This window comes from Heloderma suspectum, chromosome 1, assembly GCF_057233095.1.
Source record: "Heloderma suspectum isolate Gila_16-S chromosome 1, 16-S_ref, whole genome shotgun sequence".
Lineage (NCBI taxonomy): Eukaryota > Metazoa > Chordata > Lepidosauria > Squamata > Helodermatidae > Heloderma > Heloderma suspectum.
The window spans coordinates 436,499,547-436,523,896 of NC_139458.1; the positions used below are offsets into that span (position 1 = coordinate 436,499,547).

The 24,350-nt window shown below is 46.5% G+C and overlaps 1 protein-coding gene across 14 annotated transcripts in view; it reads right to left on the reverse strand.

The window, feature by feature from the left end:
* Positions 1-24,350, reverse strand: part of NCOA1 (nuclear receptor coactivator 1) — a 406,595-nt gene that overhangs the window by 291,371 nt on the left and 90,874 nt on the right. The window contains exon 1 of one of the 14 annotated variants that reach the window (XM_084829484.1): positions 17,757-18,581. The exons of the other annotated variants lie outside the window; for them this stretch is intronic. The gene's annotated coding sequence lies outside the window, so the exon portion shown is untranslated. Of the gene's footprint in view, positions 1-17,756; positions 18,582-24,350 lie in introns of those variants that run through there. 14 annotated transcript variants of the gene reach the window in all.

Consider the following 24,350-nt stretch of genomic DNA (forward strand, 5'->3'; position numbering starts at 1 on the left):
GGGAATGCAAATAGTGTAGCGTTCCCCCTTAGTTTCGCCGTCTTAGTCTACGTAAATATTTACGTAGACTAAGACAACCAAAAATTAGGGATGGACGAAAGTCCCTTACCTGTTCTCGAACCTTGCTTCGCGGTGGGGGGGAGGCGCTTCGGTTCTCCCCCCGAAGTTCAGGAGAGGGGGGGAGGTGCCCCGCCTCGCCCGGCCGAAATTCAGGCTGGGGGGGGAGGCGCCCCATCCCTCGCTGGCGAAATTCAGGCCGGGTAGGAGCGCCCCATCTACCCGGCCGCGAAAATTATCTATCTGACAGCCGGTCGGGAGACTGGCCACTGCCCCCGCCCCCCATGAACCGCCGCCGAACCGCCGCCGGGACCCGCCGCCGAGAGGGACATTCGGCCACAGTAAGTCCCATCCCAGGGGGGGCGGGGGGCCGGCGGAGAATTTCCCCACCAATTTCGGGGGGCCGAATGCGTTGGCATTCGGCCTCCCGAAGATTCGTGGAGAAATTCTCCGCCATCCCTACCAAAAATAGGGAACGCAAATGGTGGCGGCTACGGCCGCCACCATTTGCGTCCCTGCTAGCCAGCAGCCAGAGGTCCGGCTGCTGGCGGAGCCAGCCGGCGGCTCCGCAGAATCCCCCTGGAGGGGAGCCAGCCAGCCAGGATTCCGGGGGGAGGGACGGAGTGCCTCCCCCCCCCCAGCAGAACCCGGCGGAGCCAGGTAAGGGGGGTTTCGTACATCCCTAGATAGGCTACGTAAATACTTATGTAGCCTATCATGGCCATTTGAGGAGCACCGGGACAGCCAACAAAGGTAAGCTCCGTTCTGGGCCCAGGGTGGTGGGGTGGGTGGCTTCGTTCTACCATGGATTCCGGGGGGCCGAATGCGCTGGCATTCGGCCTCCCTGGAATCCGTGGCGAAATTCTCCAACATCCCTCAGTTCCACTCCGATCGCAAAGCTGAGGAACTTTCTGTGTGAGCGGTCTATGGCTACATGGAAATACGCCTCTTTGAGATTGATTGTGGCGAACAAAGAGTCCTTCCGTAGGAGTGGGAGAATTGTGGCTAGAGTTGTCATCCTGAACTTCTTGGGGGTGACAAACGTGTTCAGGTCGCAAAGGTTGAGGATGGGCCAAAGGCCTCCGTCCCATTCCGGTACTGTGAAGTACCTGGAGAAGAACCCCTCTGTACCGACGTTTGGATGAACGTGCTGAATGGCGCCCTTTCATAAGAGAGATTGAATTTCTTTGTGGAAGGCCTCCGAAGGCGGAGTGACCCAGAGGCAGGGGGTGTTGAATTCTATTATGTATCCATGATGGACAATAGCTAGCGCCCAGTTGTCCAACGTCACTCTTGTCCACACCAGGTAATATTGGCTCAGGAGGTCTCCGAAAGGTGGATTGTAATTGTTGGTATGGAGGGGAATGGAGTTGAAGTCAAAGACGACCTTTAGAGAATTCCTCACCCTTCGCCTTTTGTTGGAACCTGGGGAAGAAGTAGCTTTTTCTCTGCTGGTGCTGCTGCTGTGGGAATCTGGGTGTCCAGTCCCTAGATTGCCGAGGTGGATAGGGCTGTTGTCGGTACCAGCGACGCTGCTGCATGCTGCTACTGTTGTTGCTGGGCTTGACCCATGCCCATCTTATGAGCAGTCGTTCTGGCTTTCTGCATGGACTCCATCTGGTCATTTGTGTTGGCGTTGAATAAACCCCCGCCGTCAAAGGATAGATTTTCTATCCGCAAGCGGGCTTCAGGAGTTAGGCCCGCGGAGCAGAGCCAGGCATGCTGCCTTAGGGCAAAGGATCCCATCATGCTCTTAGCACTGCAGTCCGCTTGATGACGGGCAGTGTTGATCTGTTGACAAAAAAGCTTGGATGCCTTGGCATGAAACATTCTAGCTAAGTTGCGTTGCTCCCCAGGGAGGTATGCGATGAGGGAGTCCATTTTCTCCCAGAGAAATAGCTGATACCTGGCCATCATCACCTGGTAGTTGGAAATTCTAAGCCCCAATGCCACTGAGGAGTAGAGACGACGTCCAATGATATCAAGTTTGCGACCCTCCTTATCCTCAGGCGAGGCATGTGCTTTCTGCGAGTGACCTTGGGCAGGATCCACAATTATGGAGTTCGGTTTCGGATGTGAAAAGAGGAAAAATGCGTCCATCTCTTGAACCCTGTACATCGATTCCAGCCTCTTGGACATCGGGGTCAAGGACGAAGGTGCTTTCCACGTCTGTTGGACTGCACTCAGCAGGGCTGGAAGAAAAGGAATGGCCACCAGTGTTGACAGGTCTGTCGCAACAGCATCGAATACTGGATCGTGAATTTGTTGGGGAGGTTGTTGCACCCCGATGCCCAACAATTGCACCACTCTCAGCACTTGTTTGGAGAAGTGGCCCATGTGTTCCAAAGGTGAAGCTCTATCTCGTGTCCCAATGACATCGTCCAGTGATGAGACAGACGGAGGGACCGAGGAGTATGAGGAGGAGTCGGACTGGTAGCCCTCCCCAGACTCCTGCAATTGAGTAGATTGTAGAACCACAGCAGAGGCATGATGTGGAACAGGAGGTGGCGGGCTTGATGGTCCTGACTGGTTTGGCATATTGCTAAGGATGTCGAGTGCCTCAGTACCGAAGGAGGAGGGCAGAAGATGTCCTGGGTGTCGAATAGGGATGGCGGAGAATTCCGCCACAGATTCCAGTTCTAAAGGATCCGGCCCCCCGGAATCCGTGGCGGAATGGCCTCCTGCCCCCCGCCCCCCCCCGCGGAATCCCCCCCGCGACAGCACTTACCTGGGGCGGATGCGGTGGTTCCGGCGGCGCTGTTTCCGGCAGCAGCAGCGGCTCCGGTGACTGGTCTCCTGGCCGGCTGCAGCAGGGCTGCTGCTGCAGCCATTGCCGTCCTTGGACCGTGATAGGCTACGTAAGAATTTACGTAGCCTATCATGGCTAACGTCAAAAAAACACCAAAAAACGCAGCGTATGCAAATAGCGGCGGCTACGGCGGCCGCCATTTGCATTCCCTATTTTTCGCCGACTTATCTTACGTAAATATATACGTGAGATAAAGCGGCGAAAACAAAGGGGAACGCAAATAGCGTCCACTATGCTATAGCTATTTGCGTTCCCCTTTTTTTCGCCGTTTTATCTTACGTAAATATTTACATAAGATAAGTCGGCGAAAAATAGGGAACGCAAATGGCGGCCGCCGTAGGCGCCGCTATTTGCGTACACTGCATGTTTTGTTTTTTACGATTTGCCGTTTTAGCCTACGTAAATCTTTACGTAGGCTAAAACGGTGAGTCAAAAGGGGACGCAAATAGCGCCTGCTATGCTATTAGCGTTCCCCTTTATTTTCGCCATCATAGTCTACGTAAATATTTACGTAGACTAAGACGGCCAAAAATAAGGAATGCAAATGGCGGCTGTAGCCGCCGCCATTTGTGTACGCGGTTGTTGTTGTTTCTTTAAACCCAGCCAGCCACAATAGGCTACGTAAAGATTTATGTAGCCTATCACGTCGTGTGTTTTTTTTTAACCTAGCCATGATAGGCTACGTAAATCTTTACATAGCCTATCACGTCTTTTTTTTTCTTTTTAACAAGACTGGAAATGGCAGCGGTGGCGGCTGGTTGGAAGACCAGCCGCCACCGCCGCCGCTGAAGCTGCCGCTTCCTGGAAGATCCGACCCAGGTAAGTCTCGTCCCAGGGGGGATCCGCAGGGGGGCGGGGGGGCAGGCCGTTCCGCCACGGAGTTCAGGGGGCCGAATGCACTGGCATTCGGCCTCACCGAGATCCATGGCGGAATTCTCTGCCACCCCTATGGGATTGCAGAGGCAAAGAAGACATAAGTACGGATGGCGGAGAATTTCTCCCTGAATCTTCAGGAGGCCGAGCGCCGACGCATTCGGCCCCCCGAAGTTGGTTGGGAAATTCTCCGCCAGCCCCCCGCCCCCCCCCCGGGACGGGACTTACCTTTGGCGAATGTCCCTCTCGGCGGCGGGTCCTGGCGGCGGTTCGGCGGCGGTTCGGCAGGGGCGGCGGCCTGTCTCCCGACCGGCTGCCGCCGCCATTGCAAAAAAAAAAACTAAAGTAAAAAAACAAAAAAAACACCCGTGATAGGCTACGTAATGATTTACGTAGCCTATCACGGCTAGATTTCCAAAGTCAGCCATGATAGGCTACATAAATCGTCACGTAGCCTATCACGGGTGACTTTGAAAAAAAAAAAAGCGCATACGCAAATGGCGGCGCCCATGGAGCGCCGCCATTTGCATTCCTTATTTTGGCATGTCTAGTCTACGTAAAGATTTACGTAGACTACGGTGAAAATAAGGGCACGCTATTTGCTTTTTTTCCCCCCCCCCCCAAAGTCACCCGTGATAGGCTACGTGACGATTTACGTAGCCTATCACAGCTGACTTTGGAAATCTAGCCGTGATAGGCTACGTAAATCGTCACGTAGCCTATCACAGGGTCTTTTTTTTTTTTCCTGTTTGTTTCACAGCCGGGGAGACGGGGCGCTTCTCCCCGGCCTGAATTTTGGCCGGGCGAGGCGGGATGCCTCCCCCCCTTGCCTGAACTTCGTGGGGAGAAGCGAAGCGCCTCCCCCCCACCGCGAAGCCAAGCTGCGAAAAGGTACATGACTTTCGTACATCCCTAGACATAAGGAGTGACCGTCCGAGGAGGGTACCTTACTGCCATAGGCCGTGCACCTTCTAAACAGAGGCTTTGGGGCCATAGGCTGAGGAAGAAAAAAACTGTCGCCGCTCCCCAACACCACCAAACAATCTCTGTCTCTCTCTCTCTCTGTACCACTCTCTCTCAAACTCTCTTATTCGCTTAGAAGATAAAGGAGAAAAATAAGATGAAGGAAGAAATGAGGTTTAGATAAGATAAGACAGAAATACAGCGTGACAGAATGTCGAAAGAAGTTCCCCAGGAAGTAACGCTGAGGCGGTCGAAAAGGAACTGAGGGGAAGGCGGGAACCCACACTATATATGCCAGAGACAGCATGGGAGGGGTTCCCGCCAAAAAACTATGCAGCTTGGAAGTTTCCCGAACGAGTCTCCGCACAGGCGCAGAGCCCATATGTGTGATGCACAGAGCACAAAGAAGAAGTAAAGTTCCCAGAAATTGAGGCCATGGAAAACCCCCAGGGGGGGTCGGTTTTTTTGGGGGGTCAGAAATTTTGGGGGGGAAATGAAAAATAAGCAATACTTATTTTTTTAGCACTCTTTATAGAACTAAAGTCACCTTGTTGCATGAAGACAGCCTTCCCCAACCTGGTGCCCTCCAGATATTTTGGACTTCAGCTCCCATCAGCCTCAGGCATTCCTGATCTATGGCCAGGAATGCTGGGCACTGTAGTCCAAAACATCCGGAGGGCACCAGGTTGGGGAGGGCTGCTTTAGGAACATAAAACAGTCTTTATGTTCCTAAATTTATTTTATGTATAACTTAATTTGCTCATAAAATTATCATTATATTTTAAAACTTTTAAAAGTAAACTCAGTTAGTAAATTTGTAATTATTGTCTGAATAGATTAGAACTATATTAAGTGACTGCTACAGCATCAGAAACACAGGACTCTGCAGAACCAAACCCAAACTGTCAAGAATGCACATTTACTGTCAAGAATGCACAATGGTGACTCTACTCACGTTTGGAAACTGCGCAGAAATGTCTATCAGTAAACTATACTTTCGATCAATAGTTTTAATAAAGAACGAAAGAAATAACTATGCTGGGAATCGTACAGAGAGGATTAAAAAAAACCCCATAGCTTCATTATTTCCAGACATGTCTAGTCTTTCTATAAAAGTGTTCTTATTACATAGTTTTTAGAAATCATTTTGGCAGGAGTAACGGATAGGTAACAATATATTGTTGTTCAGTCGTTCAGTCGTGTCCGACTCTTCGTGACCCCATGGACCATAGCACGCCAGGCCTTCCTGTCCTGCGCACTCTCCCGGAGTGTGCTCAGGTTCATATTCATTGCATCGGTGATGCTATCTAGCCATCTCATCCTCTGCCGTCCCCTTCTCCTTTTGCCTTCAGTCTTTCCCAGCATCAGGGTCTTTTCCAGAGAGTTTTCTCTTCTCATTAGGTGGCCAAAATATTTGAGCTTCAGCTTCAGGATCTGTCCTTCCAATGAGCACTCAGGGTTGATTTCCTTTAGGATGGACTGATTTGACCTCCTTGCAGTCCAGGGGACTCGTAAGAGTCTTCTCCACCACCACAGTTCCAAAGCATCAATTCTTCGGCGCTCAGCCTTCCTTATAGTCCAGCTCTCACAGCCATACATTACTACTGGGAAAACCATAGCTTTGATTAGACGGACCTTTGTCAGCAAGGTGATGTCTCTGCTTCTTACTATGCTGTCTAGGTTTGCCATAGCTTTCCTCCCAAGGAGCAAGCGTCTTTTAATTTCATGGGTACAGTCACCGTCTGCGGTGATCTTGGAGCCCAAGAAAGTAAAATCTGTCACTGCTTCCATTTCTTCCCCTTCTATATGCCAGGAAGTGATAGGGCCAGATGCCATGATCTTAGTTTTTTTAATGTTGAGTTTCAAACCAGCTTTTGCACTCTCCTCTTTCACCCTCAACAAGAGGCTCTTGAGATCCTCTTCACTTTCTGCCATTAGGGTGGTATCGTCTGCATATCGGAGGTTGTTGATAATTCAACAATATATAGATAGTCTTAAACTCTAAAAGAAAATATTTCATAATCTAAAGCTGTTCAATTTTTCCATTTTTTTTTGAAAAACAAAACAAAAACTGTCCTCAGAAAAAAATGTGTTTTTTTCCATTTTTTTCCGGGCCTTCACATCTCTATTGTTGTTGTTGTTCAGTCGTTCAGTCATGTCCGACTCTTCGTGACCCCATGGTAGGGGTGAACGAAAGTCACTTACCTTTTCTCGCAGCTTTTTCGCGGTGGGGGGGAGCGCTTCGCTGCTCCCCCCGCGAAGTCCAGGCCGGGGGGGGAGGCTTCCCGCCTCGCCCAGCCGCGAACACGAAAGTAAAAAAAAAAAAAAAAAACGTCCCCTGATAGGCTACGTGACGATTCACGTAGCCTATCACGGCTAGATCTGGAAAGTCAGCCGTGATAGGCTACGTGAATCGTCACGTAGCCTATCACGGGTGACTTTAAAAAAAAAAAGCGCGTACGCGAATGGCGGCCCCCATAGGGAGCCGCCATTCGTGTTCCTTATTTAGTTGCTGTAGTCTACGTCAATGTTTACGTAGACTACGGCGAAAATAAGGGCAACGCAAATAGCGTTGCCCTTATTTTCGCCGTAGTCTATGTAAACATTGACGTAGACGACAGCGACCAAATAAGGAACGGGAATGGCGGCTCCCTATGGGGGCCGCCATTATCCGTACACACTTTTTTTTTTTTTTAAAGTCACCCGTGATAGGCTACGTGACGATTCACGTAGCCTATCACGGCTGACTTTGCAAATCTTGCCGTGATAGGCTACGTGAATCGTCACGCAGCCTATCAGGGGGCGTTTTTTTTTTCTTCTTTCATTGCAATGGCGGGGGCGGCAGCCGGTCGAAAGACCGGCTGCCGCTCCCGCCCCGCTCGAACACCGGACGAACCGCCAGCTGGACCCGCCGCCGGGAGGGACATTCAGGGAAGGTAAGTCCCGTCCCGGGGGGGGGCGGGGGATTTCTCCCCGAAACTTGTTCGGGGGGCCGAACACGTTGGCGCTCGGCCCCCCGAAGTTTCGGGGAGAAATTCTCCGCCATCCCTACCCCATGGACCATAGCACGCCAGGCCTTCCTGTCCTGCGCTCTCTCCCGGAGCGTGCTCAAGTTCATATTCATTGCATCCGTGATGCTATCTAGCCATCTCATCCTCTGCCGTCCCCTTCTCCTTTGGCCTTCAGTCTTTCCCAGCATCAGGGTCTTTTCCAGGGAGTTTTCTCTTCGCATTAGGTGGCCAAAATATTGGAGCTTCATTATCTGTCCTTCCAATGAGCACTCAGGGTTGATTTCCTTTAGGATGGACTGATATGACCTCCTTGCAGTCCTCTATACATAATTGTATTTTTATTTTTTAAATAGAGTTTATTTCCTAGTACATTTTTAAAGGAATGTATACACACATAGTTCCACTCTTCGTCTGAAATAGATGTATTAAATCCTCTTTCTCAATTTGTTTAATTCCTCCAGTTCCATTGTGTCCTATGACAGTTAATATTTCATTTTTTTGAACAATATTCCCTTCGTTACGGCAACAGAATCCCTATCCTGTCTCAGATCCAATAACCAGGTAAAGGCATGCAAAACAGGAAGACGGTTGAACAGAGTATCTGTCCAGAGAAATTCCTATGGATCAAGTCTACCCCCCTCCCTACCTCTCAAGCCATGCTTGATGCTACACCTGGTAACCTGGCTGTAACACACCTTTGCCCAATCACATTTCAGTAATAAAAGCACAGAGGATATCCTCTAGCTTGGATGTTTCACTAAACTCATTTCAACAGAACAGTATATGTCTTATCAAAAAGCCCTAGAATCATTCTGCACATTTATATATACTTTTATACTATCTCTCCTGATGCCCCCGGCTGCAAATGGTGTGTACCTACATTGGTATTTTTGCCATAGTACCTTGAAACAATAATGAAAGGTACTTTCTGAGTGGTGGCTCTGCACTAGTGTTAGTACTTCATATGAACTTTAAGGATGAGATAAAAGGGTGTTCGAGGACAGAGAGCAAAAGAAGTGTCAACCGAATTCAAAACAACTGCATCTGAGAAGCCTTTTATTTCTCCATAAGAAAAACCTTTCAGTTGATTCTTGGCACTAAAAACAGGAGTGTGGATTTTAGATTTTTTTTTGAAGCTTAGGCCTTCCAACCAAGATAAATATATGTCTCCATCCAACATCCTTGCTCTCTGCTTTATGCATGTCATGAAGTAGACACTTTGTCTATGAAAGCTCATATCCACAATGCATGTGTTAATGGTTAAGATGCCACATGACTGTTTTGTTCACCAAGAGTGACTGTATTGTCACTCAGCCGTCTGAAAACAAACACTCTTGCATGCACCAGATTTTGTTTTTATACATGTGCCACTGCTGATACCCAAAATAAGGGTAGAGGATACAGCATTATTCAGCATTAAGAATATTTCATTTATTTACCCTCCAGTGTGGGTGCAGACCCTATCCAACTGCCAGCCCAGTCGGCTTGTGAACATAGAATGGAGCAGAGACCCTGTCTTGCTGTTTGCCTCAGGTAGCAAAACATCTTGGGCAGGCCCTGCTTTTATCTCTCCCAACTGTCACACCAATCAGCTTCATTAGATAACACCGGGTTGTAGCATCATGAGATAATGCCATATATAATTGTGTGTTTTCATATATTATGTACAATATATCAGCCTTCCCAACCTGATACCCTCCAAATGATTTGTACTTTAATTTCCATCAGCCCCAGCCAGCATGGCCAACAGGCAGGAATTCTGGGAGTTATAGTCCAAAACATCTGGAGGGCACTAGGCTGGGGAAGGCTGCTAGATATAATGTTCATTGTTTTTACCTGTAGTGCCCCTGAAGAAGAGCTTTAATTTGAATCTTGTTAGGCCAACAAAGCCTTTAATTTTTTGCACCCTTGGGTTTAAATCCCTAACACCTCTTTTTCCTGTCATTGGTGCTTTTCCTCCTTGGGTTTGTGTGTTATACAGAATGGGCATAGAAGTTTAAGCATTCTGAAGTCCCAGAGAAGTGAAGGCAAGATGCAAATCATTTGAGGTCTTTGCTTTGAAGTGAAGCTCCATACCTCATTATAAATAGGCTCTTCCATTTAGTTGATTATTACTGAATATGGCAATCCGAAGGAGTTTTCGTAATCCTCCTAAAATGTACTCCCAGCATATACTACACTGCCAGCCACACAGATGTGTCTGTTACTTTTTCCATTACATATCCTTGCTTTAAAGATTATATAAAAGTTGGTTACAGGAATTGTTCAGGAGCTAAAATGTGGAAAGCCATTAAGCTCAATGGTTCATTTAGTGTTCAAGGAAAACACACATAACAACCACTTGCTAGCCGATCCCACAGAGGCCAAAACACAACCATCCACCTTTCACTTGGTTTATTACAGTTCAAGGCACTCAGTTCTGTCAGAGATGACACAGCAAGGGCTCACTTTGGTTTCAGTAAGAGGTGGAAGAATGCTGTCTGGGGTAGGTCAAGTTCATTTTTCTGCAGGGACTAAAAGTTGCCTGTGTATGATCTGAGTGAGTGAACCATGGGCTCTAGCAGAAATCATCAACTCTGGACCTGCAATTAGGGGCAAGGGTAACACCATGTAAATAATCAGGCAACTACTTTCTGTAGCCTCTCCTCTTCTTTCCCCCTCATGGTTTACTGGTTACCATGATGGGAACCTTCAGTTCATGTCAGGCCCTGACTTTTGAGTGAGCAGCTGCCTATCTGCTTATGGGCTCAAGTTCCTGTGGTGGCTGTCTCAACCAATGTCCCTGCCTTGCCCACCTCTAGCCCTGTGCAACTTCCTGTTCCTCCCAGACAACAGGCAACACCAGTGGTGTGCAAGGAGCTGAATCAGCATTAAAGGAAGTAGTAATTTCTACAGCAGTTTTAACATGCAAAGTGCATTGTATTACAGTTCTTATTTCATTACCGAAGATCCTCTGTTTCGCCTGCCTAATGGTAGGGCCTGCCCTGATCATTTCACAAAATAACTCTGTGACTATGATAAATATGGTTGTGTTCTGTAACTGTGGAAAATCACTTTAGTGCATGGTACTTTCACTCTCTCAGACTCAAAAAAAGTCCTCCTGCCACCACCAATCCCAAGTTTTGTCAAAGGTTATTTGACAAAAGTTATTTGTCACCACAAATAACTACATCAAAGAGTAATACTGAGGATGGAAGAAATAAAGATTGTAAATCCATCTGTGTATTAAAGATTTGCCTGTAATGGCGTCTTGCCCTGTGCCATGCAAACTCCAATGACAATTCAGCTAAATTTGAACTCAGTTCTCTTCCATCAAACTAGGCTTTGAATTCAGCTTGCCTAGACCAAACCCTAGACTAGTCTCTGGACAAAATTCAGAGGTTCACTACTGCAGAGGTAGAATTAATAGTTTGCTTCTGTCTCTCCCTAACACAGGAACCTGTGGAATCGATATTGTAAACCACAAACATGCAAAAGGCAACAAGTCAGCATCAATGCCATGCCTAATCCACCTTCCCGTTCATCTGTGTGAAACCAAACAGTTGATGTGACTATCTCCTCCCCATCCCTTAAACCCTGCTTTCAAAAGCGCTATAAAATAAATGCTGTATGACAAACAAAGGGGAGAGCTACTGGAAGGCACCATCCCTTTTCTGTCCTCATTACATTGTAGGCATCCCTGGTTTGATCAGATTTACTTTTAAAGCACTTGAGGAAATTATATACTTCTAAAGTGAGAGGGCAAAAGTTGACACATTTGCCCAAACACAAGGGAGGCTCGCAAGAATGATGCAGATCTCAGTTTCCTTTTATTGTTTATTTTATTGGTTTTACTTTGTTTTTCATTTAAAAAAAAATGTTGCCACAAGTTTGAACTTACCACTGTATCCACACGAGTAGAAACTTAAAAGAAGCTTCTACTCGTGTGGATGCAGTGGTAAGTTCAAACTTGTGGCAACATTTTTTTTTAAATGAAAAACAAAGTAAAACCAATTCCCAATTCCATGTATTCCCATCCCTCACGACATTGGTCCATTTATTAAGACTTATCAAAATATTTTGCTTTGGGCAGTAGAAATTGCAGAATAAAAATCTAATAGGGTCAATGAAATATATCCAACTGGCATTCAGCCACCTGCCGCATTTATAAAACTTGATATGTTAATTCTATTAAGTGCATGGATATAAAATTGCAAGTTAGCTGCAACCCGTAATATTTATTGAGATCCTCTTGGCTCATCAAATTCTCAGTGCTTGCTTTAATTTGACCTCAATTGAAACGTGACATTAGCAATGCTGTAGTCAAGAAAACACACTGTAGTGTGGGTATGGCTCCACAAAGTTAGTGTCACATCGGTAACCAGTAGAACATATAGCGTGCACCTTTATCAGTAGCAGCAGCCCCCAGAAATGAGTGAGAGTCACATCACATTAGTGTGTCTTCAGCTAGTGCCGCACTAATGTCAAGTCTTGAACTGCACCATAGGCTATTGTAGGTTCACAGCAAAAAGACCTCCCTCAAAGAGTTAATTTTACAACCACTGTGTCTCTCCCCTAGTCCAAATGCATTGCCAAAGGCCTTCTGGCTCCTTTGTACAAATTTCAACCAGAAAGCTCCCAAAGAGCCTGCTAAGAAAAATTAATGACCACTGAGGATACATATGCTGCAGAGGCAAGAAGCAACCTTGGACTGGGATGATTTGGAAGCTTCCCTTCCTCCACTTACCGCCTAGAAAATGCAGGATCGGCTCTCTTTTCTGTGAGTGTTGGAGCAACCAATTTAATATTTAAACAAGTAATTGGCATGGTAGATTGGAGAATACTTCACCCATGGCCAGGTGACATCTTATTATCAGAATACCTGCAATTCAAAGGATGATTAACACCCATGAATGGATCTTCCAGGCAATCCACCTATTATTGTGCTTGGATTTCTCTTCCCTTCCCAAGGCCTATGCATTTCCCATAAGATGTTTTTGTTATCTGCAGGGTTTTTTTTTATACTGCTGGTAGACTTCATTAATGGATGCCAAAGTCTTTGCTTCCCTTAATGTCATCACAGGCTGCTGCTTCTAGACTCATCTGCCTTTAAGGGATTCAGCAGAGATGATCGATTGTGGGAGGATTTGACTGGCTTTAAGAGGAGTCTTAATGCTGTTTCCATGTGCTTAAAAAGGCAGGATAGAAACTGAACTTTACCCTGCTACAAGTTAATTGCTGCTACTTCTAATAATTTGCATAACACTCTACAATCTTCTTTATAGAAATGTGCCTCACCACAACCCTATGCACTGAGCCACAATTATTCCTTGTATTAAACTACCTGGTGAACTCGAGTCCATGGCAAATCCAAGGCCATGCAACAAGCCTTCGGCAGATGAAAGAACTGAAACCAGATTTCCCAGAAACGGCTCTCTATACAATGCACTACAACAGACCTCATTTATTTAAATAGATAAAAAAACAAAATTAGTTGACATCTGAGCAAAATAATCCATGTGATACACATGATCGCATTGCACTGAAGTATTTACCCAATGCTCTCATACTCCCATCTGCTAAAAGCAACATTTTAACATCCACAGGCTACAAAGACCACCTAATGAAAGTACGAAATCAGTCCTGGCTGTGTTAACTGCTCTCTTGAGAAAAATACCCAAGAAACAGGCATCAAGTGAGGGTGGGCAAAATGCGAAGCCTCAGCCTCTACATGCGCTGTGTTGAAATCCAACCTGCTAAGGGTTCTGAACAGCTGCATTTTGTATTACAAATACGGTAAAGCACTCTAAAGAGGAATTTTCCTCTGTCCCTCCACTATTAAGAATAAGATTTGATATTTTATAACAGGAATCCCAACAGCCTGGAACAGATGTTGCTGTCATACTCTCTGCCAAAATGCATAACGTTTGATGGCAAGTAGTACCTAAAAAAAATACAACCAGCAAAATAATGAAAGATGAAATAATGAAAGAAATGCCCCTTCCTTCCCGACCATCTGCTCCCATCGGTAGTACATGCCCTGGTCTCCTCTCGTTTAGACTACTGTAATGCGCTCTATGTGGGGTTACCCTTGAAGACGGTTCAGAAGCTGCAGCTGGTACAGAACGCGGCGGCTCGCCTGATTAAAGGCAGCCGCCGGCGAGATCACATCACTCCAGTGCTGAAGGAGTTGCACTGGTTACCAGTTGTTTTCCGGGCCAAATTCAAGGTGTTGGTTTTGACCTTTAAAACCCTATATGGTTCCGGCCCAGCCTATCTTAAGGAGCGCCTCCAGCAACACCAGACAGGCCGCTTAACAAGATCAGCCTCGGATGGCCTTCTCTCTGTCCCATCAGCCAGGACAGCTAGACTGGTGGGGACGAGGGAGAGGGCCTTTTCTGTGGTGGCCCCCACTCTGTGGAACTCCCTCCCTAGGGAACTCCGTCATGCCCCCTCTTTAATGAGCTTCCGTCGTGCATTAAAAACGTGGTTGTTCAGGCAGGCATTTGGGGTGGGTTAGGGTATTTTAAAAAAAAAATTATGGTAGAATTTTATTGTTTTAAACTGTTTTATGGTATGTTGTACATCGCCCAGAGTGGCTGGGTGACCAGCCAGATGGGCGATTAATAAATTTAATAATAAAAAATAATAAAAAAATAAATTTGCTAAAATCCTGAAGAATGATGGCTACTGCCTTATTACTGGTTTTAATTCAAATCATCCCAGCTACATTTTGGGGGCTTATATGTTTATTAAAAGGGGTCTGAAAAAAAAAAGCACTTGGACAGTGACTCGGTTCAGTCTGAACATTCATTTAGAATATTTTTTCTGTGCTAATCAGAGGTGGCACTAATACAGAAAGTCATTTGAAATTGCACTGGGGAACACAAGACCTGCCCCCTGAAATCATTTTGTTTAACCTTCCATCTCCTCAGAGTCATGCAAGAGCTCATTCTAAGAGGTTTAATTCAGGAATATACCTAGAATACTTTGCATTTCTGTTTCAAACTTGACAATTCGCATGGAATCACATTTTTTTGCCCAGGTTTGCAAAGAAATGGTTCACAACATCGCACTAGTAACTTCTCACTCCTATAAGGCAAGGAGTTTATCACAGAAACAGAATTGTGAACATTAGAATAAGCTGTGATCAGGTACAAATGGCAGATAAGGTTGAAAATAAGCAAGTGTCTGTTCTCCTTGTGGGGAGAAGAGACCCTCTTCGCACATAAAACCATGTAACGCTTCCAAACTGGGGAGGCTTCACTTTTGTCACAGGCTCTCTCTTAAATGGTTTCATTCAGGGCAAAGAAAGTTCACTCAGAGTGAGGGCAATTCTTCCTGAATAGGCACAGAATTTCATTCTATTCAGCCACCAGTCATCACCTAGTAATATAATTATATTTTAAATATGTTGATAATGCAGTAATGTGATAGGTCAAATACATAAAAGAGAGGCTATGGATACAAACTAGACTTGTTTACTATAATCCAAGGTTGATTATTAAACTTACCAAAGCAAACAATGAAATTGCATATATTTGTGAAGGTAACTTAACCAAGACATGATCACAGCAACTCTGAAAGGCTTGTGTATAATTAAAAGAGTACTTAGAAAAGAGAAATACACCTCTGCCAAGCCAAACAAAAAAACACAAACTCTTCTCAGAAGGGAAATGGGAGTGGGAGGAGACAAAGTGCCCAGTATGGAGCTCACAATTCAAGAGGGATTTTTACCAACATCTGTGCACCACACAAAACTCTTATTTTTTTCTTGCAAGTTTAAACATTAGTCTAGTATTCCAACAGCAGTCATCCAAGGCTCATGGGTTGAGCAGAGCCAAGAGATCTGAGGCTCAGATGGGACATCCATTAGGTAGACACGAAGCGATTTCACAGACTCTCAAGCAGAGATGTTGGTGCTGATGATGGGTGCTGACTTCCTTGAGCTAGAAGCTGCATAACAGGGGGCCATTGCTCAGTGGCAGAGCAAAGGCTCTGCATGCAGAAGGTCACAGGTTCATGCAGAAGGTCACAGGTTCATTCCCTGGCATCTCCAGGAAGGGCTGGAAAAATCCCTGCCGGAAACCCTGGAGAACCATTGCTGCCAGTCAGTGTAGACAATACTGGGTTTGATGGACCAACGGCCTGACTCAGTAGAAGGCAGCTTCCTATGTTCACCCTTCTGGCTATCTGCACTGATGGCATTGCAGCACAACAGGGATCAGGCAGGCAACTCCTGCAACTTGCCAGCTGCCGAAGAACACAAGGGAGTAAGGTGCCTAGGGTCCTGCTACCTCTTCAAGACCCTCAGCACCCTAAAGGCAGGATTCAGTGCAGCCAGCACCTGCAAACCCATAGGGGGCCAATTGTTGTTGTTCAGTCGTTCAGTCGTGTCCGACTCTTCGTGACCCCATGGACCATAGCACGCCAGGCCTTCCTGTCCTGCGCTCTCTCCCGGAGCGTGCTCAAGTTCATATTCATTGCATCCGTGATGCTATCTAGCCATCTCATCCTCTGCCGTCCCCTTCTCCTTTTGCCTTCAGTCTTTCCCAGCATCAGGGTCTTTTCCAGGGAGTTTAATCACTGATAGTTCAAATGGGTTAGCCAGGCCAGCACAGGGGCTGCAGCAACCTGTGGTAAACTGCAGTAGCTGTGGCATTAAACCACCATGTGCCAATTGACAGAAGCTTCCAGTACTCTTGAAACGACTTCTGTGAAGTAAGAGGTCTGGATTCTTCCGATATTTTTCTGCATAAATTGACCCCCTCATTTAATAGAAATGTGAATTAGCAGCATCAATGCCTGGTCACAGTCCCAAAATGCAAATGGGAAGAGAAGGATCCCTGTGTCCCATTTAAGAAAACTGCTGATCTTCAAATAAGAAATGTGTAAAGCCATTAACAAAATGGGGGCAGGGAGTGCTTGAGAGCTGTTTGGAGAGCCTCTTGCATCATGATAATAAGACTATTATACATTCAACTGCTTTAAAGCTGTTAAAAGCTTTTAGGACTATCCGCTGGCAAACTTTTGTATCATTTCCAGCCTCTCTTGACACGACAGGAAAGATGGGGTTCCTTCCACGATCCATTTTGTAAGACTCATAAAAACTTTCCACTTCCATCTCAGAGCATTTTAATACTATTAAGCTACAGAGCTCCTCTGACCAAACATCCAAGCAAAGCAAGCATATTATTAGCATCCAGATTTTTCAGCATCTCACCAAACTGGATCAGGAATAGGCTGTTTAACTGCAGGGCATCATTGTAAAAAAAGCCAAAATTAATATTGCAAAGCAGCAGACCTTTTGAATTGGTGCATTAAAGACTACAAACAAAGGTATTTGACCATCACCTGCGTTGCCCTATAAAATTGTGGACTGGATGGGCTGCTCCTGAAACGATGGGGCAGATGTCAAAGCTCCTTCTGCCCTGCTGGGCAAATAAAAAGTGGTTCCAGCAGCGCAAGGAAGAGCCTGCCAGGCTCACTGACCCTGCATAAACAGTATGTTTTTCCTCCTCCTCCCTCCTCTTAGATTAGGGAACTGTAAGAAGTAGGTGCTGTTTACTTGCTACCCTGGGGTGACTTTGTGAAGCCTGCTGTCATACAGCAAAGCCTCGCAATGGGCTTGCTCAACAGACTGCTTCCCATGCCCCCTTGGCTGCGTTTCATCAGAACAGGTCATCTACTAACCAGTTCGGAGAAAAGACTGTAAAGCGGATCCACCCAGGAATCCAGACTCTGCTCGTAGGATAGCTTTTGAACAAATTGCATGGATGCCCCACAGGGGTGTGCAAAATGTTTTCACCTGAAAATCCATGGGACTCACCCCAAAAGCCACCTGGGGTAAGCTGCACATACCACAATGGCAGGACTACACTGATTAGGAAAGCTTCAAGACAATCTCTTTGATTTTTAAAAATAAAAGTGGGGCCACTGCTTGTAAACTAAATTCTACAGCATTTAAACCAGGTCTGTGCAACTTGTGAGCTACAAAATAGATTTTCCTGTTAGATATCATTTTTGGAATCGTTGGCAAGCTTCTAATAATTAATTGTTCCTACCGATGACTATTGCTGTTTTCCACTGATCAGCTTCTTTTAAATGTTTCGGAATTGAAGCTTGGTTCCAGTGTTCTCAGTGTCAGTCAGTCACATAACAGTGCTTTTACCTCTTGACACAGATCCACTTAAGTGTCACATGGATGAAGAACTAGACAAAAAAGAAGTAGATAAAATCCTTGCACACTCAAAATCTACCAGCCAAGTTAAGGTAATAGACATATGTCCCATTAGCAGGGTAGTTCCTTGGATTTGTTCCTTAGATTTACTAGGTTTAAGTTCAAAAATCTTTAACTCGTCTGTTTATATGTTCAGCTTCTGTAAAATAAGAGAAATAAAAGAATAAACAAAAGAAGAGAAATAAAGGAGGTGATGTCGACATGAGAGATTTGGATTCTGGGACCATGGGCTATACTTCCTGGAAGAAGGACTGTTGGCAAGGGACAGGTTGCACCTCACAAGGACTGGGAAGAATGTGTTTGGCCACAGCATGAAGAACTTTATCGGGAGGGCTTTAAACTGAATCCTATGGGGGAGGGAGACGTAAAGTTGTGGGTAACAATGGACGAAAGCTCATGCACCACAACAGACACAACAGCTCTAATAGCACCCAATAATAGTCTTCAAAAACATGTAGGAAGGAAGCCAGACTATAAAGGTCTTCGATGTCGAACTTGAACTCTTAATACAGGAGGGAAATTATGACTTGATAGGTGTAACTTGGTGGGATAACTCCCATAACTGGAATACAGCAGTTGAAGGATATAACTTGTTCAGAAAGGAGGAACAGAAAGGGAGGTGGGGTTGCACTATATGTTAAAAATACATATCTCTGCACAGAAATACAGGAGGATGAGCTTGGTAGCCCCATCGAGAGCATCTGGATCAAAATAAATGGAGCAAAGAATAAAAGGAACCTGGTGGTCGGAGTCTACTACCAGCTACTCAATCAAGGAGAAGACGAAGATGAAACTTTTGAAAAGCAAACAGCCAATGTTTCAAGGAAGCAAAATGTAGAAGTAATGGGGGACTTCAATTTCCCCGATATTTGTTGGGAGACAAATTCTGCAAAACATGGCCCCTCCAAGAAATTCCTGACTTGTGTGGCGGATAACTTCCTCCTACAGAAAGTAGAGGAAGGAACTAGAGGATTGGCTATCCTTGACTTGATCCTAACCAACAGAGATGACTTAGTGGATGAAGTAGCAGTTACGGGAACTCTGGGGGAAAGTGACCATGTTATACTTGAGTTCTTGGTTCCAAAGGAAGCAAAAGCCAAGTGTAGCCAAACGCATACCCTGGATTTTAGGAAGGCCAATTTTAATAAACTCAGAACAATTATAAGTAAGGTCCCATGGCGAGTGACTCTAATGAGAACAGGAGTCCAAGATGGGTGGGAGGTGAGAGGAGATACGATAGCGCTCTTCAAGTACTTAAAAGGTTGTCACAGAGAGGAAGGCCAGGATCTCTTCTCCATCATCCCAGAGTGCAGGACACGGAATAATGGGCTCGAGTTACAGGAAGCCAGATTCCGGCTGAACATCAGGAAAAACATCCTGACTGTTAGAGCAATACGACAATGAAGACAATTCCCTCGAGAAGTGGTGGGCTCTCCCACACTCAAGATGAGGCTGGACAGCCATCTGTCAGGGATGCTTTGACTTAGATTCCTGCACTGATTGCCCCCAGGAGCATAGCCAAGTCATTGTAGTGTTAAAGGGGCCTAGAGATTAGGGATGGCGGAGAATTTCTCCCCGAAACTTCGGGGGGCCAAACGCCAACGTGTTCGGCCCCCCGAACAAGTTTCGGGGAGAAATTCTCTGCACCCCCCCGCCCCCCGCACCTCCCCCGGGACGGGACTTACCTTTGGCAAATGTCCCTCCCGGTGGCGGGTCCGGCCGGCGGTTCGTCGGGTCTTCGTCCGGGGTGGGAGCGGCAGCCGGTCTTTCGACCGGCTGCCGCCGCCGCCATTCCAATAAAAGAAAAAAAAAACGCCCCCGTGATAGGCTACGTGACGATTAACGTAGCCTATCATGGCTAGATTTGCAAAGTCAGCCGTGATAGGCTACGTAAACCGTCACGTAGCCTATCACGGGTGACTTTAAAAAAAAAAAGCGCGTACGGATAATGGCGGCCCCCATAGGGAGCCGCCATTCCCGTTCCTTATTTGGTCGCTGTAGTCTACGTAAAGATTTACGTAGACTACAGCGACCAAATAAGGAACGGGAATGGCGGCTCCCTATGGGGGCCGCCATTTGCGTACGCGCTTTTTTTTTATTTTAAAGTCACCCATGATAGGCTACGTGACAATTTACATAGCCTATCACAGCTGACTTTGCAGATCTAGCCATGATAGGCTACGTTAATTGTCACGTAGCCTATCACGGGGGCGTTTTTTTTTTTTAACTTTTAATTTCGCGGCCGGGCGAGGCGAGGCACCTCCTCCCCGGCCTGAATTTCAGCCGGGCGAGGCGGGAGGCCTCCCCCCCGGCCTGAATTTCGGCCGGGCAAGGCGGGAAGCCTCCCCCCCCGGCCTGAACTTCACGGGGGGAGCAGCGAAGCGCCTCCCCCCCACCGCGAAAAGCTGCAAGACCAGGTAAGTGACTTTCGTGCACCCTTACTAGAGATCCATAATGCTTGCTTAAGTTCATTATTGTTGCAATTCCCTTGCTAGTAAGCCTCTGAGCATATGAAGATGATTCAAAGGGCCAATAGCGCGGCCTAGCACATTCCATACTAATGAACGAGAGTGTTATCAAGCACTCTGCGTGGGAAGCGAAGTTTGTTTATCTTAGGTAGCGGTGGTTGAGAACCAAGTGCTGTTAGTTTATGCTGGGAGTGAACGCCAGGGGCGCTTGCTGCTGCTATGCTGCCTCATGGCTAACATGTATTGTATAAAACCCATTTGACCTAATGGCTCGTGGTTCAGAGAAGCTGTGTGATCCAACCATTGGGTACGCCTCTGTGCTGTAAGTTACCCAATAAAGTCTCCTTGTAAGTAAACCTTTGAATCTGATTTATCACTATCTTGGCACTTCTAACCTAAGAGTTCAACACCCACGGCAGAGGCAATACACAGCTGGACTCGATGGTCTTATAGGCCCCTTCCAACCCTACTATTCTATGACTCTATGACTCTAAAACAGGAGCAGGCAGAGAGGCTCCCAAGAGTTCTTCCTCCCTTCGCTTGTTCCCCTCACCTCCTCACAGACATCCTTTTGCAGGGTGAGTGACAGGACTTGTGCCAATGGCCTCCATGAATCCAGGTGGGTGGATGGGCAAGACTGCTTGGGCATGGGTAGGCAGGGGGCGGGGGTCTTATGGATTGCTAGATTTGCTTGGGGAGAAGTTCAGTCAGTTCAGCCTTCCTCAGCTTGGCTACCAGAGTTCCCCAGGGCTTTGGCATTGCATCCCTGCTTCTCTAAGTAGTTAGGGTTGAGCCTTTACCCTGCCAACCAGCCCAATAGCTGGTTAGGGAGAGGCTAGAAGTGAAAGTAATGGAAATCCAATATGTGCAATCCTTTCCTTTCAGAAAGGGGAGGCAGGTTATGCGAAATGGACCTACATGCTACAGCTGTACCACATCGCCTTACTGAGGAGTTCACTAGCTCCTCATCATGCATATTACTCATTTGTTTTATTCATTTCTATGCATACCTTCAAAGATAAACATTCTCAGGGCAGGATAAAATGAATGCAAAACATTAGCATATGGCATCCTTGTCCAGGTGGGTGTGCACCAGCCACTGAGGACTAGCAGCTGAATGTGTGAATGTGAACTGATGAGTGAACAGCTGCTTCCAAAGACACATTAATTCTGCACAGCCAAATACCTGAAGCAGAAGGAAACTCTACCTGAACATTTGCATGTTTCAAAAAGAACCTTGCATGCTAGCTGGATTTTCTCTATCCCAGGGCAAGCCATTTACAAATACTGTATTTGTGTTGTTAATCAGGCTACAGCAAATTAACTCCCTGGTGTTTGAAGTCTGAAGCAAATGTGCTTCGTCGTAGTCATACAAGCAGAAGCTTGTGCCAACTGAGCTCGCTCTTGTCCTGAGAGAAGGGAATTCAACGAAGTGTATAGCCCTGCACCTTCTCAAAGATGCTTTGAAAAATCTGCTTCTCGTAGCTGCTCTGGAACACTCCCTTCACCCAGGAAAGAGGAGGAAGCACACTTGTACAGGTACCTCATGCTCAGCCACATGAGCTCAAGTGTCCAAATATCCAACAGTAGCAGGAGGTGGCGGTGGCTGTAGCAATGACCATTAGCCACTAACAGCTGAAAATGGAAACTCTGGGTACAAAGGCAGCGCGCCTCTGTTACCATAAGCTGAGAATAAACATCTAACGGCTGTCCCCATCGCAGGGACATGGAAGCTGCCTTATAACTGAGTCGCACCACAGGTCCATCTACCCCAGCATTACTGACACTGACTCGCAGTCGTTCTTCAGGGTTTCAGGCAGGAGCCTTTCTTAGCCCCACCTGGAGAAGATGGAGACTGGACTCAGGACCTTTTGTACAGAGAGCATGTGCTCCACCACTGAGCCACAGCTCTGCTAACGAGCTTCCCAGGGGCCCCTTGCTGGCCACAGCTGCAGACCGAAGGCTGAGCGAGGAAGAGACGCCCCTTGATCCAGCCGGACAGCTGCGTTCCCGTGTTTTTAACGGGGTCTTTGTGGTGCTCATACTGCTGACACGAAGTTCGTGCCAGCTGCATATCTGCAGAATCACAGCCATGAACACAAAGTGTCGGTTTGGTGTAATAGCGAGTGTGCTGGACTTTGACTGGATAGACCGGAGTCCAAATCCACAGTCAACCATGAAGCTCACTGGGTGGACTTGGACCACTCAGCAAAGCTCTATGCAGGCATGGAGCGCAAAGGTGTAGAGGGGGATGTGAGCATGCATGAAACCCGTTGCCCCCAACATCCCTGCACTCCCGGCTGTCAGTTAGACCTTCGTATGTTGAGCACACGACGGTCTGAAAAGGGCTCCATGAGCACGTTCAGCTGAAGGGGCTTATAGAGATTCCGTGATCTGAAACCCTGATTAGGATTGCAGAATCTCTGTGAGCGCGTTCAGCTGAATGCGTGTACAGAGGCCTTTATAGATCTTTGTGCATTGACAGCTGGACATGTGGGGACGTTCGATGTTGGGGTCAGGCCTTGTGTCCACGATCCCCTCCACACTTTTGCCCTACACGCGAGCAGGCAAACACCTCCACAGGGCTCATATCTCAGGCTAAACCTGAAGGACTGCCTTCTCCCATACCAGCCTGCCTGCACACTGAAGTCATCAATAGAGTAAAGCTCCCGACACATTTCAAGATGCTTCTCTTTATCAAGGCCAATTGATTTCTTCAAAACTTCCAAATAATGCTTAGAACTCCTGGCTTCTGACTCCCATCACTGAAGAATCTTGGAACGCATCTGAACTATAAACAATGGTGCAGATGTCCTTTGTTTTGGTCAATTACAATTGGGTTTGGTTTTTACCTTCTTTGTAGTCATCAACAGAGGCCCCTCTCACTTGCCCACTGCCAAGGGCGGTTCGGCTAGTGAGTGCAAGGGAGAGGGCCTACCCAGTGGTGATCCTGCACCTCTGGAATCAGCTTCCATTGGGGGTTTGTCAGGCCCCTCCTCTGCAGGGAAGCTCTGGAGCTCACAAACGGGGCAGAAAGGCAGTGGCCTCCCCCTGCTGTTTGCCACCCACCACCCCAGAAACTGGTATTCAGAGATATAGTACCTCGGGTTATGGAGGTTCCATATAGCCATCTGAATTAATAGCCACTGACAGACCACACTGGACAATCCCCTTTGAAAGCTATCTCTGCCAGTGTCCACCACCAAATCTCGTGACAACAAATTACTTATGCATTGTGCAGGGTACTTGCTTTTGTCCATCTGGAATCTACTGTCAGTTTTATTGGATGTTCTAGTGTTACAATGAGAAAAAAAACATTCTCTCGTCACCTCTGCGAAAAGGTCATAGAATTCATATGCTGTATCTGCAGTGGTCCAGCAAATGAGAAGTGTGGCTGCTCAATGGGTAATATTTCTTACTTGAACCCAGGCTCAAATCCCACCTTATCCACCAACTCTCTCAACATGGAGCTGGGCAGTTCATTTTCTGTCAGGCTCAGTACTCCATGTGAAAAATGGGAACAGTCAGGCATACAGAATACACCTAAAAGCAAACATGACAATTTTTAGACACAAACTACCGGACACTAATCTGTTTTTCAGGGTTTTTGTGAGGAAAAGTTTGTAACAGACATTTACATGTTAAAGGCGCAAATCAAGTTAATAAGGAGCATACAAGTGATTATTTATTTATTATTAACATTGATAGGCCACCTTATCTGCTAAAAAGCTATCAAGGCACCATATAACAATTTAAAATAATAAAGCCTTAAAACAACAACATTAAAAACAGGAAAAAATATTAAAACATTAGAACTAAACATTTTAAACAGCTAAACTGAAAAGCTGCATCTTTACACCCTTTCTAAAGGCCAATAACAGTCGTACCTCTTGAGGGAAAGCTTTCCATAGTTTGGGGGCAACATAGAAGAAAGCCCTTTCACGCATGTC